Source organism: Eleutherodactylus coqui, chromosome 2 (genome assembly GCF_035609145.1).
Source record: "Eleutherodactylus coqui strain aEleCoq1 chromosome 2, aEleCoq1.hap1, whole genome shotgun sequence".
Lineage (NCBI taxonomy): Eukaryota > Metazoa > Chordata > Amphibia > Anura > Eleutherodactylidae > Eleutherodactylus > Eleutherodactylus coqui.
Window position 1 is genome coordinate 108,215,538 of NC_089838.1, and position 14,823 is coordinate 108,230,360.

Genomic DNA, 14,823 nt, shown 5'->3' on the forward strand with positions numbered 1-14,823 from the left:
ATGGTGCACGCGTTTTTACGTTCGCGCGCCAGCAATGTTAAAACACGTGAATGGGCTCACAAATCTGTCGTTCTCTTGGCTCCCGCTCTGCCCCGCAACCTCCCATTTCAAACAGCTAACAAGGGGTGGAGAGGAGGAGAGAAGAGGGAGGAAGTTTAGCAGTCACGCTGCTAAACTCCCTCCCATCTCCCTCTCCAGTAGCTGTCAATGGCTCCAATAGGAGTCTATGGCCACAACCGTATTCCAGCCGGGACAGATAGTTCCTGAACTATCTATCCTGGTCGGTGTAAAAGCGCCTGGCCAATATGAACTATGTTGGGTGGCCGGGCGCCCATGTGATCTGATGCATTGGAATCCAATGCAACAGATAGTACCGTAGCATATATTGGCTGGCCATGAAAACGGCATCCGTTGTACGCTCGCGTGATTAAAGCCTTACCATGTCTGTAATGGTTTCTCATTTTTCATTCTAAAAATACATTAAAGTGCACAAAAGCAGATTTATTTACCAAATATACTGTATGTTGTGAGTAATATTGTTTATTGCCAAGAGTATATACATCAAACACATACACTGTGTATACCGATCAGTCATAACATTAAACACATCTAACTGATATTGTGTAGATTGACATCACACAATTCAAAACAGCTTGAACTCATCAAGGCTTAAAACCTTCACAAGATCTTGGAAGATGTTCTGTGCTATCTAGAATCAAAATGTTAGCAGCACATCTTGTAATTCTGATTAGTTTTGAAGTGGGGCCTCATGGATCAGAATTGTATTTCTTCACATCCTACAGATGCTCGATTGGATTGAGATCTTAGAGGCCAAGCAGGGGTTCTGCAAGCATTCATGCTCTCTGAGGCGAAGTGTGGCTCTCTCACCCCAAAAAAACCCAATTATTTTACGCCAATACACTAGATACTAGAGATGAGCGAGCACCAAAATGCTCGGGTGCTCGTTGCTCGAGTCGAACTTTTCGCGATGCTCGAGAGCCCATTTCGAGTAACGAACCCCATTGAAGTCAATGGGCGACTCGAGCATTTTTGTATGGGACCGATGCTCCACATAGGTCATGACTTGTGAAACACCAGAAAACATTCGAAAGTCATGGAAACACCACAGAAACGGATAGGGAAGGGCAGGGGCAGCATGCAGGGCTGCACCCGAGGCTCCCAGGTCCCACTATTAAAGGGGTTGTCCCGCGCCGAAACGGGTTTTTTTTTTTTCAATAGCCCCCCCGTTCGGCGCGAGACAAACCCGATGCAGGGCTTAAAAAAGAAAACCGGAGAGTGCTTACCTGAATCCCCGCGCTTCGGTAACTTTTTACTTACCTGGTGAAGATGGCCGCCGGGATCTTCACCCTCGGTGCACCGCAGGGCTTCTGTGTGGTCCATTGCCGATTCCAGCCTCCTGATTGGCTGGAATCGGCACGTGACGGGGCGGAGCTACAAGGAGCCGCTCTCCGGCACGAGCGGCCCCATTCAGAAAAGAAGAAGACCGGACTGCGCAAGCGCGTCTAATCCAGCGATTAGACGCTGAAAATTAGACGGCACCATGGAGACGAGGACGCTAGCAACGGAACAGGTAAGTGAATAACTTCTGATAACGTCTGTATGGCTCATAATTAATGCACAATGTACATTACAAAGTGCATTAATATGGCCATACAGAAGTGTATACCCCCACTTTGTTTCGCGGGACAACCCCTTTAAGCCACAATGGGGGCAAGAGTCTGGCGTTACCCCCCTAACAATTTTTACTTTGGACAAACCCTCATTAGCAAGGCACACCTTAGCCAAGCACCACACTACCTGCAACCAAGGACAATCACTGCGTGCGGGTGACACCGCTGCCTCTTCTCCTGGGTTACATGTTGCCCAACCCCCCGCACGACCCTGCGTCCACAGCGCACACAAAAGTTTCCCTGCGCAGCCTTCAGCTGCCCTCATGCCACACGCTCGCTTTATAGCTACTCCACCCTCATGTCTATTTCTAAGTGCATCTGCGATGAGGAGGAACCAGAGGCACACACTGAGAATTGATGATAAATTGACGTACGATCATCAATCCAATGCCGCGGCACCTCCATCGCAAAATTGTCAGGAGCCGCAAATGTGGGCATAAAGGGGACTCAGGTGCCAGCAATTCTACACATCTCCATAATGCAGCAATACTCTGTGTGGGAAGCACGTGAGCGGGCCCAGGGTCAGGCTCGGTCCCAGCCACCATCTTGTGTGACCCAAGGTGCCACGAGTTACATAGCAATGGGAAATCCATGTGTCCACACACGATTCAATCTGTGTAGGTGTTAGATAGCTCAACACCACAATGGAAAGTCTTTGAGTTCCTTGGGCTTGCCTATGCTGTCGGTGCACAAAGATGGCATTACACAAGAAGAAATCAGAGCGCCCAAACATGGCAGAGTTTCACCCCGCCAAGGACCTCGGCCCACATTTCTACCTTAGTCAGTCAGTGTATTTGTGCCAGACAGGTAAAGCAACGCAATGGGAATTCATTGTGCACTCACAGCATAGGCTAGCCCAAGAAACTCAAGCATGGTATTACACATGAGGAAATCAGAGTGCCCAAACATGGCAGAGTTTCGCCCTGCGAAGGGTCTCTGCCTACTTTTCTGCCATAGTCAGTCAGTGTATTAGTGTCAGACAGGTAAAATACCGCTATGGGAAGTCTTTGCGCACTCACAGCATAGGCGAGCCAAAGAAACCCAAGGAAAGAATTAAACATGAAGCAATTACAGTGCCCAAACATGGCAGACTTTCAGTCCACCGAGGACCTTGGCCTCTGCACACACCCTCAGCAATCTTGGGCATAAAGTGGATTCCAATGCTAGTACAGCAGTGAACGTCTCATTAAATTAGTTGCGGTTGCTTTCATCGCTCCAAAGACTGGATGAACCAGGAAGAAGTTCCGCAAACGAAACCTGGCGTAGTTGCATTTCCCCCCAGGACTTTGGCCTCTGCCCACACCCTCAGCAATTGTGGGCATAAAGCGGACTCTGATGCTAGTACATTTATGAATGTCTCATTAATGCAGTAACGCTCCTTTTGTTTGGCCCAAACCAGTGTCTCAGATAATTGTGGTAACACGAGAGAAAATACAGTGCTGATCCCCTGACCCCAAGCAGGAGGAGAAGGTGGCGTAACAAGGCCAAGAAACCATGACCGAGGAAGGACCCGCAATAGTCTGTGTGGGAAGTATGTGAGTGGGCTCTAGGTCAGGCTCGGTCCTAGCCTCCACCTTGTGTGACCCACGGTGCCCTGAGTTACATAGCAATGGGAAATCCATGTGTCCCCACACAATTTATTCTGTGTAGGTGTCAGATAGCTCAACACTGCAAAGGGAAGTCTTTGAGTTCCTTGGGCTCGCCTATGCTGTCACTGCACAAAGATGGTATTACACAGGAAGAAATCAGAGTGCCCAAATATGGGAGAGTCTCACCCCGCCAAGAGGCCTTGTCCTTGGCCCACATTTCTGCCCTAGTCAGTCAGTGTATTTGTGCCACATAGGTAAAACATCACAATGGGAAGTCTTTGTGCACCCACAGTATAGGCAGACCTCTGTAACATTTCTGTTGCAAAAGTATAGGCAGACCCCAGTAACATTTCTGTTGCAAAAGTATAGGCAGACCCCAGTAACATTTCTATAGTAAAATTATAGGAGGACCCCAGTAACATACCTGTTGCAGAAGTATAGGCAGACCCCAGTAACATTTCTATAGCAAAGGTATAGGCAGACCCTTGTAACATTTCTGTAGCAGAAGTATAGGCAGACCCCTGTAACATTTCTGTAGCAAAGGTATAGGCAGACGCCTGTAACATTTCTGTAGTAAAAGTAGAGGCAGACCCCAGTCACATTTCTGTAGTAAAAGTATAGGCGGACCCCAGTAACATTCCTGTAGCAGTCGTATAGGCAGACCCCAGTAACATTTCTGTAGCAAAATGTATAGGCAGACCCCTGTAGCATTTCTGCAGCAGAAGTATAGGCAGAACCCTGTAACATTCCTGTAGCAAAGGTATAGGCAGACCCCAGTAACATTTCTGTAGTAAAAGTATAGGCAGACCCCAGTTACATTTCTGTAGCAAAGGTATAGGCAGACCACTGTAAAATTCCTGTAGCAAAGGTATAGGCAGACCCCAGTAACATTTCTGTAGTAAAAGAATAGGCAGACCCCAGTAACATTTCTGTAGTAAAAGTATAGATGGACCCCAGTAACATTTCTGTAGGAAAGGTACAGGCAGACCCCTGTAACATTTCTGTAGTAAAAGTATAGATGGACCCCAGTAACATTTCTGTAGGAAAGGTACAGGCAGACCCCTGTAACATTTCTGTAGCAAAAGTATAGGCAGACCCCTGTAACATTCCTGTAGCAAAGGTATAAACAGACCCCAGTAACATTTCTTTAGTAAAAGTATAGGCAGACCCCTGTAACATTTCTGTAGTAAAAGTATAGGCAGACCCCTGTAACATTTCTGTAGCAGAAGTATAGGCAAGCAAACACCAGTAACATTTCTGTAGCAATGGTATAGGTGGACCCCAGTAACATTTCAGTAGTAAAAGTATAGGCAGACCCCTGTAACATTTTTGTAGCAGAAGTATAGACAGACCCCAGTAACATTTCTGTAGTAAAAGTATAGACAGACCCCAGTAACATTTCTGTAGTAAAAGTATAGACAGACCCCAGTAACATTTCTGTGGTAAAAGTATAGACAGGCCCCAGTAACATTTCTATAGCAGAAGTATAGGCAGACCTCAGTAACATTTCTGCAGTAAAAGTATAGACAGACCCCAGTAACATTTCTGTGGTAGAAGTATGGGCAGACCCCAGTAACATTTCTGTAGCAGAAGTATAGGCAGACCCCTGTAACATTTCTGTAGCAGAAGTATAGGCAGACCCCTGTAACATTTCTGTAGCAGAAGTATAGTTAGAACCCAGTAAAATTTCTGTAGCAAGAGTATAGGCGAACCCCTAAAACATTGGTGTACCATGAGTGTAGGCGAAGGCCGGAAAAATTAGTTGGATAACAGAATAGGCGAGGACCAGAAAAATCAGTATACCAAGAGTACAAGTGTACCCCTGAAAAATTGCTCAACCGAGAGGGCAGGTGAAACCCATAAATATTTTTTTAAAGATGCAGCTCGCTGTTGCTCGATTTGTAACAGAGCCTGGAGGCAGCCCTGTTTAAAAAATTGGTTTATGTTAAAGTATCAATACTTTTGAAACTGAAAAATTGTAAAAAAATTGTAAGCAGGGCCTTTTGGGCCGCAGAAAAATTGGCAGGTCAGCGTGATGACAGGATGTTTCAGGAGGAGGAGTAGGAGGAGGACTAATACCCGAGAGAGATTGACAAAGCTAATTCCCCCTTTTTTTCTGGTGATAGAGAATGCTTTTTCCTCCGGTTGCAGCGAAAAGAATCTTTGGGTTCCGCTACTCTCCACCGGTGGAGAAGAGAAGTCTGGGGAAATCCAGCCTTTGTTCATCTTTATGAGTGTAAGCATGTCGGCACTGGCAGTTGACAGGCATGTGCGCTTATCCGTGATGATTCCCCCAGCTGCACTAAACACCCTCTCTGACAAGACACTAGCGGCAGGGCAAGCCAGCACCTCCAGGGCGTACAGCACAAGTTCGTGCCACGTGTCCAGCTTTGACACCCAATAGTTGTATGGAGCAGAGGCATCACGAAGGACGTGATATGATTGGCTACGTACTCCCTCACCATATTTTTACAGTGCTCCCTTCGACTCAGCCTTAACTGGGGAGTGGTGCCAAAAACTTGCTGAGGAGCCATAAAGCTGGCAAAGGCCTTGGAGAGTGCTCCCCTGCCTGCGCTGAACATGCTGCCTGATCTCCACGCCTCCCCTGCTTGGACCTCAGAACTGCGCCTTCTGCCACTAGCGCTGTCAGACGGGAAGTTTAGCATCACTTTCTCCACCATGGCCCTTTAGTATTGCATCACTCTCGTACCCCTTTCCTCTTCGGGAATGAGAGTGGAAAGGTTCTCCTTATACCATGGGTCGAGAAGGGTGTACACCGAGTAATCCGTGTTGGCCAGAATGCATCTAACACGAGGGTCACGAGAATGGCAGCCTAACATGAAGTCAGCCATGTGTGCCAGGGTACCAGTACGCAAGACATGGCTGTCCTCACAAGGAAGATGACTTTCAGGATCCTCCTCCTCCACAGCCCATACACGCTGAACAGATGAGAGGCAAGCAGCATGGGTACCCTCTGCAGTGTGCCCAGCTGTCTCTTCCCCTTCCTCCTCCTCCTCCTCTTCCTACTCCTCCAAAACGTGCTGAGATATAGACATGAGGGTAGTCTGGCTATTAAGCGACATACTCTCATCCCCCGTCTCCTGTTCCAACCACAAAGCGTCAGCCTTTATGCTTTGCAGTGAACTTCTCAGCAGGCATAGCAGCAGGATGGTGACGCTAATGATTGCAGCATTGCCGCTCACCATCTGGGTAGACTCCTCAAAGTTTCCGAGGACCTGGCAGATATCTGCCATTCAGGCCCACTCCTCGGTAAAGAATTGGGGAGGCTGACTACCACTATGCCGCCCATGTTGGAGTTGGTATTCCACTATTGTTCTACGCTGCTCATACAGCCTGGCCAACATGTGCAGCGTAGAATTCCAGCGTGTGGGCACGTCGGACAGCAGTCAGTGCTCTGGCAGATTAAACCGATGTTGCAGGGTCCTCAGGGTGGCAGCGTCCGTGGTGGACTTGCAGAAATGTGCGCAGATGCGGCGCACCTTGCCGAGCAGGTCAGACAAGTGTGGGTAGTTTTCAGAAACCGCTGAACCTCCAAATTGAAGACGTGGGCCAGGCAGAGCCGCCACCAGGTTACGGCCATTGTCACACAAGACCATGCCCGGTTGAAGGCTCAGCGGCGAAAGCCAGAGGTCAGTCTGCTCTGTCAGACCCTGCAACAGTTCGGGGGCCATGTACCTCTTGTCACCTAAGCAGATTAGTTTTACCACAGCCTGCTGACGCTTGCCCACCGCTGTGCTGCCGCGCCACGCGATACCGACTGCTGGCGACATGCTGCTCAAACTTCTTAATTGCGAGGTAGAGGTTGCATAGGAGGAGGGGAAGGGTTTAGAGGAGGTGGCATAAACCGCCGCAGATACCAGCACCGAGGTAGGACCCGCTATTCTGGGTGTGGGTAGGACGTGAGCGGTCCCAGGCTCTGACTTGGTCCCAGCCTCCAAATTCACCCAATGTGCCGTCAGGGAGATATAGTGGCCCTGCCCGCCAGTACTTGTCCTCATGTCCGTGGTTAAGTCGACCTTCCCAGTAACCGCGTTGGTGAGGGCATCTATAATGTTACGGGACACGTGCTAGTGCAGGGCTGGGACGGCATACCGGGAAAAATAGTGGCGACTGGGGACCACTATTCATGTTTCATGTTTTTGAAAGCCTCCATTTCCACAAGCCTGTACGGCAGCATCTCCAGGCTGATTAATTTGGCAATATGACATTTAAAGCTTGTGCATGCGGGTGCGTGGTGGCGTATTTGCACTTTTGCTCCAACGCTTGTGTTAGCGGCAGCTGGCTACTGCGCTGAGAGACATTGCTGGATGGGGTGGAGGACAGTGGAGGTGAGGGTGTGGGTGCAGGCCGGGAGGCGCTCGTGCCTGTGCCCTGAGAAGGGGATTGGATCTGTGTAGCAGGTTGTGGCACAGGGGGAGAGGCAGTGGTGCGACCCGGAGGCGGTGAACGGCCTTCGGCCCACCTTGTGGGGTGCTTGGCCATCATATGCCTGCGCATGCTGGTGGTGGTGAGGCTGGTAGTGGTGGCTCCCCGGCTGATCTTGGTGTGACATAGGTTGCACACCCTTGTTCGTCGGTCGTCCGGTCTCTCATTGAAAAACATCCACACCTTTGAACACCTAGCCCTCTGCATGGAGGCTTGCCGCGAGGGGGTGGTTTGGGAAACAGTTGGGGGATCCTTCGCTCTGGCCCTGTCTCTACCCCTGGCCACCCCACTGCCTCTTCCAACCTGTCCTGCTGCTGCACTTGCCTCCCCCTCTGAAGCCCTGTCCTCAGTAGGCTTAGCAAACCAGGTGGGATCAGTCACCTCATCGTCCAACTGCTCTTCCTCCGAATCCTCTGTGCGCTCCTCCCTCGGACTTACTGCCCTTACTACTACCTCACTGACAGACAACTGTGTCTCATCATCATCATCCTCCTCCTCACCCACTGAAAGCTCTTGAGACAGTTGCTGGAAGTCCCCAGCCTCATCACCTGGACTCGGGGAACTTTCCAAAGGTTGGGCATCGGTCACGACAAACTCCTCAGGTGAGAGAGGAACCAGTTTTTCCCAGTCATGGCAGGGACCCAAGAACAGTTCCTGGGAGTCTTCCTGCTCATCAGAATATGTCATTTTCATGGAGTGAGGAGGCTGGGAGGAAGGAGGAGCAGCAGCCAGAGGATGCAGAGTTGCAGTCCCTAAGCCGAGTGTCAGGACGCGGGGTCCGGGAAACTGGAGGTCCCTGAAAATACCCGCAACCCCTGTCCCTTCCTACTTGCCCCCCTGGGCTAAGCCCCAGGGCGACAACTGGGCGATGGTCCCTACACTCACTAAGGAAGGGGGACACGGGGACTAACGAACAGACAGGCACAGGAACAAACAACAGCAAGGAGAGTCAGACAATCCGGGTCAGCAACAAGAGGGTACGCGGTACAAGAGGGTCAGGCAAAGGCAACGTCAGGTCCAAAGGCAGAAGGTCAGTAACAGGAGTCAGGAGTCAGAAGTATGAGGTACGCTGGTGTAGCAGGAAATCCAAAACTAACACTGGCACTGGATAGACACCAGCAGGTTTAAATGCTGTCAGAGCTCCCGCCCCAGCAGCTGATTGGGGCGGGGAGCCTGACAGCAGCTGATTGGGGCGGGGAGTCTGCCAGCAGCCAGACCTAGGCAAAAGGCAGCGAGTGCAGATCCCAGACCTGCAGCAGCAAGTGCAGATGCTGCTAATCCTAACAGTACCCCCCCTTCTACGGGGGGACACTGGACCCCCAAGACCCAGAGCTGGCTTAAGAGGGAGGGCCCTGTGGAATAATCGGACCGGACGTGGGGCATGAACATCTCTGGCAGGAACCCAAGTCCGTCCATCAGGGCCAAACCCTCTCCAGTGGACCAGATACTGCATAGAGCGCCGAACCCGCCTGGGGTCAACAGTACTTTCCACCTCAAATTCAAATTCTCCTTGCACCAGCGTAGGAGAGGGCGGGTCACGGGTGGGCAAAACTGAAGTCACATATCTTTTTAGCAAGCTTTTATGAAAAACATTATGAATCTTCCAAGAGCCCGGAAGAGACAATCTATAAACCAGTGGGTTAATAACCTGCAAAATAGAAAAAGAACCAATAAACCGCGGTGCAAGTTTTAAAGACGGAACCTTCCGTCTCAAATTCTTAGAAGACAATAAAACTTGCTCCCCAACCAAAAAAGGTGCAGTGATAGTGCGTTTCTTATTAGACTGCCTAAGTACCTTCTCCTGGGAACCCTGAAGGTTCTTATGAACCTGGGCCCAAACTGTGCACAGTTCATCAATAGCAGTATTAGCGGGTGGAGTGTTCGAAACAGGAGGCGTAGAGAGTGCAAATCGAGGATGGAAACCATAATTACAGAGAAACGGCGAAACTTGGGAAGACGAATTGTCATGAATATTGAATGCAAATTCAGTGGATTCTGCAGGTTCCGGGGTACAAAAACTCCTAGACAAGGCATCTGCTTTAACATTCTTTGAACCAGTTCTGTAAGTCACTGCAAAATTGAACCGTGAAAAGAACCCAGCCCAGCGGGCTTGTCGAGCATTCAACCTCTTGGCGGAGTCTAGATACATGAGGCTTTTGTGGTCTGTAAGTACAGTGATTTGATGGAGGGCACCTTGCAGGACGTGCCTCCATTCCTCAAAAGCCCATTTAATAGCTAGTAACTCCCGGTTACCTACGTCGTAATTACGCTCAGTAGAGGAGAATTTTCTGGAAAAGTAGGCACAAGGCCTAAGGTTTGTGAGTGTGGAGGTACCTTGGGACAGTACCGCTCCTACTCCAAACTCGGAGGCGTCTACCTCCACCACGAACGGACTGGATAGATCAGGTTGGATGAGGACGGGCGCTGAAGAGAGAGCAGCCTTCAGGGTGGTGAAGGCCGCAAGTGCATCTGGCGACCAATTACTCACATCCGCCCCCTTTCCGGTGAGATCCGTTAAAGGCTTAGCCACCACGGAGAAGTTCTTAATGAACTTACGATGATACTCAGCAAACCCCAGGAAGCGCTGCAGGGCTTTTAGGGTAACTGGCTGAGCCCATTCCGTGATAGCTTTCACCCTAATGGGATCCATCTGAATATCACATGGTGTAGTGATATATCCCTTTGTCAAACTGTCCTGAATATTGTCCTTTCTGGACTCTCTCTCAGGAACAGTTACATTGTAGATCCGACCCTTTGGGAGTTTAACACCTGGGGTCAGATCAATTTCACAATCAAATTCTCTAAGAGGAGGCAATCCTTCAGAGAGTTGTTTGGAGAAAGCATCAGAAAACTCATTAATATAGTCTGGTAACTCGACCCCCTCCAAAACAGAAGTATCCTGGTGCACTGGATTCATGTGATTAGTACAGTGGGACCCCCACTTGACCAGCTCCAGCGTGTCCCAATTAATAATGGGATTGTGTTCTCTTAACCAAGGGAGCCCTAAGACTATGTCCACCGACAAGTCTTTCATAACGAGGAAGGTGCAAGTCTCAGTATGCTGGGCTCCAATGGTGAATGTCAACTCTGGGGTAACAAGATTGACGAGGCCGGCATGCAAGGGAGTGGAGTCTACCCCTGCAATCTGAATAGGAGGATCTAAACGTAGCAAGGAACCAAAAATCTGAGCCACAAAATCAAAGTTCACAAAGTTTGCTGCTGCCCCAGAATCAACAAAGGCTTGTCCTGCACGAGAGAAGGAACGGAGCTTCAAAACGCAGGGCAAGAACATTTTAGACACAACAGGGGGTACCTGAGCCCCTAGACAGTCCTCTTGACAACTGCCTAGGAGCGGAAGTTTCTCCTGCCGAGGTCTTTTCCCGCAGGTAGCGATGCGATGACCAGGCTCTCCGCAATAGAAACAAAGGTTCTTGTTTAACCGATATTCCCTTCGCTGTTTAGGTGACATCGTCCCCAGTTCCATGGTTTCAGCGGGGGGAGGTGAGGTTGTCGGTCTTGCCGCAGAAGTGGCCGGGAAGGCCGGATGGATCAGACTGGGCCGAGCAGATAGTCTGGCCCTCAGGCGCCGGTCGGCTCGGATGGCTAACGACATTGCTTGTTCCAAGGTACCAGGCTCCGGCTGGGCCACCAGCAGCTCCTTTAGGTCTTCAGATAGACCAGTCAAGAACAAGTCCTTGAGGGCTGAGTCGTTCCACCCCGACTCAGTGCAGTGCTGTCTGAATTGGGAGCAATAATCTTCTGCCACCTTCTGACCCTGTCGCAAGGACAACAGTTTGGCGACAGCGTAGGCAGCACGGTCGGGTTCGTCATACAGCTGGCCCAAAGCAGCAAAAAAGGCGTCTAGTGACTGTCGGGTGGGGGAGTCAGCTGGTAAGGAGAAGGCCCAATTTTGGGGTTCTCCCCTCAGGCGAGTTATCACGAAATCCACTTTCTGGTACTCTGTGCCAGAGGTGTGGGGTCGGAGGTCAAAATAAAGCTTGCAGCCTTCTCTGAACACAAAAAACTGACTTCTCTCACCGGAAAAGAAGTCAGGAGGTGTTGCTCGGGGTTCAGAAACCGTACCAGGAGTGGCAGGGAGCTGCATCATATTAGAAGCCCCTCGCTGCTCCTGAAGCTGCTGGCGGGCAGTCAGGTCCTGGACCAGGTCCGTCAGAGTCTGTACCTGGTTGGCTAAAGCCGCCACAGCCTCCATAGTGGGTTTCAAGGTTGCTGGTCGGATGTAGGGAACCGACTTCCGTTCGGCCAGTGTTACTGTCAGGACGCGGGGTCCGGGAAACTGGAGGTCCCTGAAAATACCCGCAACCCCTGTCCCTTCCTACTTGCCCCCCTGGGCTAAGCCCCAGGGCGACAACTGGGCGACGGTCCCTACACTCACTAAGGAAGGGAGACACGGGGACTAACGAACAGACAGGCACAGGAACAAACAACAGCAAGGAGAGTCAGACAATCCGGGTCAGCAACAAGAGGGTACGCGGTACAAGAGGGTCAGGCAAAGGCAACGTCAGGTCCAAAGGCAGAAGGTCAGTAACAGGAGTCAGGAGTCAGAAGTATGAGGTACGCTGGTGTAGCAGGAAATCCAAAACTAACACTGGCACTGGATAGACACCAGCAGGTTTAAATGCTGTCAGAGCTCCCGCCCCAGCAGCTGATTGGGGCGGGGAGCCTGACAGCAGCTGATTGGGGCGGGGAGTCTGCCAGCAGCCAGACCTAGGCAAAAGGCAGCGAGTGCAGATCCCAGACCTGCAGCAGCAAGTGCAGATGCTGCTAATCCTAACACCGAGAGTAGTGGACTGCATAGAAGACTGGGTGGTCGATACATTGCTAGATGCATTTTCTGCCATCCATGACAGGACCTGCTCACACTGCTCTGTTTGTAATAAAGGTCTACCACGTGGACCCATAAATTGTGATATGAAGCTAGAGACCCCAGAAACTTGCCTCTCTCCTAATGCCACAGCAGCCGGCTGTGATTCACCTGGACCAGGAACTCGGCTTGTGCCTACAGCCTCACTTTGACATCCGCATCCACGTCCTCGACCCTTACCCCTACTCCTCATCATAGCGGATTTTGAATAGAGCAGGGCCCAAATAAATTACCCCACTGTACAGCACTGACTACTGGGCCTTAATTCACCGCACACAGAGATTTGAAGATAGCGGAGGCTCTATGCTGTGACTTGAAAAAAATAACCCGCTGTTTTGTGCTGATACCTAGGGGTAATTTACTGCTCGCAGAGACTTGTAGATAATAGAGGCTGTGTGGAGTGGGAGAAGACTCTAAAGCCAGTGGATACTGCTGGTAACTGCGTCTATCTCAACCCCTCCAACGGAAATGGTATTGTGAGACACTCTGCACAGACGCTGAGCTGAAATACTTTGCAGTGGCCCTGGTAATATTACAGTAGTGTTTAGCGGTGAGAACGCTGTCTAATTCACTGCAGACAGAGAACGGTATAAATAAGGTAGTTCGCAGCAGGCTAGGAATTATTTGAGTGCACTTTCACAATGGAGTTTCACCGTTACAGGGGATCAGTAGACACTTGTATTTTTTCACAGACTGTAATCCTAAATTAAAATATAACTTTTATTAACTATTTATTCTAAAATCCTATTCGGATATGAGGGCTTTCATAAAAAAACTTTTATAATGGGCCTGTGATGCATTCCATTAATATTTGTATATCCAATGAAGCAACTTGATATGTTGTTTAGTGAAGCAAATCTGCTGTATATAGATATCACTTCACAGAAACTCTTACACATAGAAACACTAGCTTCCGACCAGCTTCAATGTTTTTAGCGCACCATATGTTGTTTTGTACCCTTTTTTCTGGCTGGGATTAGATATACACAAAAACAAATATTCTAGTCTAGGACTAAGATCCTTTTTACAAGATTCAATTATAAATCTTTATCCAGAGAGAGATGTATAATCTCTCTTGGTTCTGTTGTGTATAGCTCGACGCGTTTCTTCGCTATTCGCGATTCGTCAGGAGCAACACTATTTATCACGTAGAACCAGATAGGTTAGGATCAAGCACACTAATGCAAATACATTGATCCAGTATATCTTTGGACCCAATGTATAGTGTGCACAAAAATAGCACGCCAGTACAGGTGCATTCAGAAATTAACCAGGTGGCTATATATTTGAATGATACTTCGGCATGACCATTCTAGATATTTATATAGCCTGAGTGCTATCTTAAACTGGCAAGGAGACATATAGCGCTGCTGAAGTGTTTGATTATGAGGAGGAACAGCGTTACATGTATTGGACTTACCATTAGAGCGCTTCTCCCTCTGATCCCGCCTCCTGCTCAGTCATATGGGGGATGACGTCATCCCCTTTGCCGATCATGTGACCGGCCATTCTCAGGGCTTTCCCCTGTATCCCAGCGCGTCATCGTAGACTTTAGGTGTATTAACGCTATACTTGCTAAAAGAAAGGGTCCTGCAACCTTGAGAACTTTGGGTCAGCACCTAGTTAGCGAGGTTGAAAAACTACCTAGCGCTTATAGATAGTGGTGACTGGAACCCTGTCTTCTCTTTGAATCGTACTCTGGTAGCCCAGTTCCATTTAAAAACAGATGCCGGTTTAAGATAGCACTCAGGCTATATAAATATCTGGAATGGTCATGCCGAAGTATCATTCAAATATATAGCCACCTGGTTAATTTCTGAATGCACCTGTACTGGCGTGCTATTTTTGTGCACACTATACATTGGGTCCAAAGATATACTGGATCAATGTATTTGCATTAGTGTGCTTGATCCTAACCTATCTGGTTCTACGTGATAAATAGTGTTGCTCCTGACGAATCGCGAATAGCGAAGAAACGCGTCGAGCTATACACAACAGAGCCAAGAGAGAGTATACATCTCTCTCTGGATAAAGATTTATAATTGAATCTTATAAAAAGGATCTTAGTTCTAGACTAGAATATTTGTTTTTGTGTATATCTAATCCCAGCCAGAAAAAAGCGTACAAAACAACATATGGTGCGCTAAAAACATTGAAGCTGGTCGGAAGCTAGTGTTTCTATGTGTAAGAGTTTCTGCGAAGTGATATCTAT

General features: G+C 49.1%; 1 protein-coding gene across 2 annotated transcripts in view; it reads left to right on the forward strand.

Annotated features, from left to right (window-relative positions):
- The window catches only part of LOC136611603 (serine protease inhibitor Kazal-type 6-like), a 420,302-nt gene that overhangs the window by 9,440 nt on the left and 396,039 nt on the right, over positions 1-14,823 (forward strand). The window lies entirely within an intron of this gene.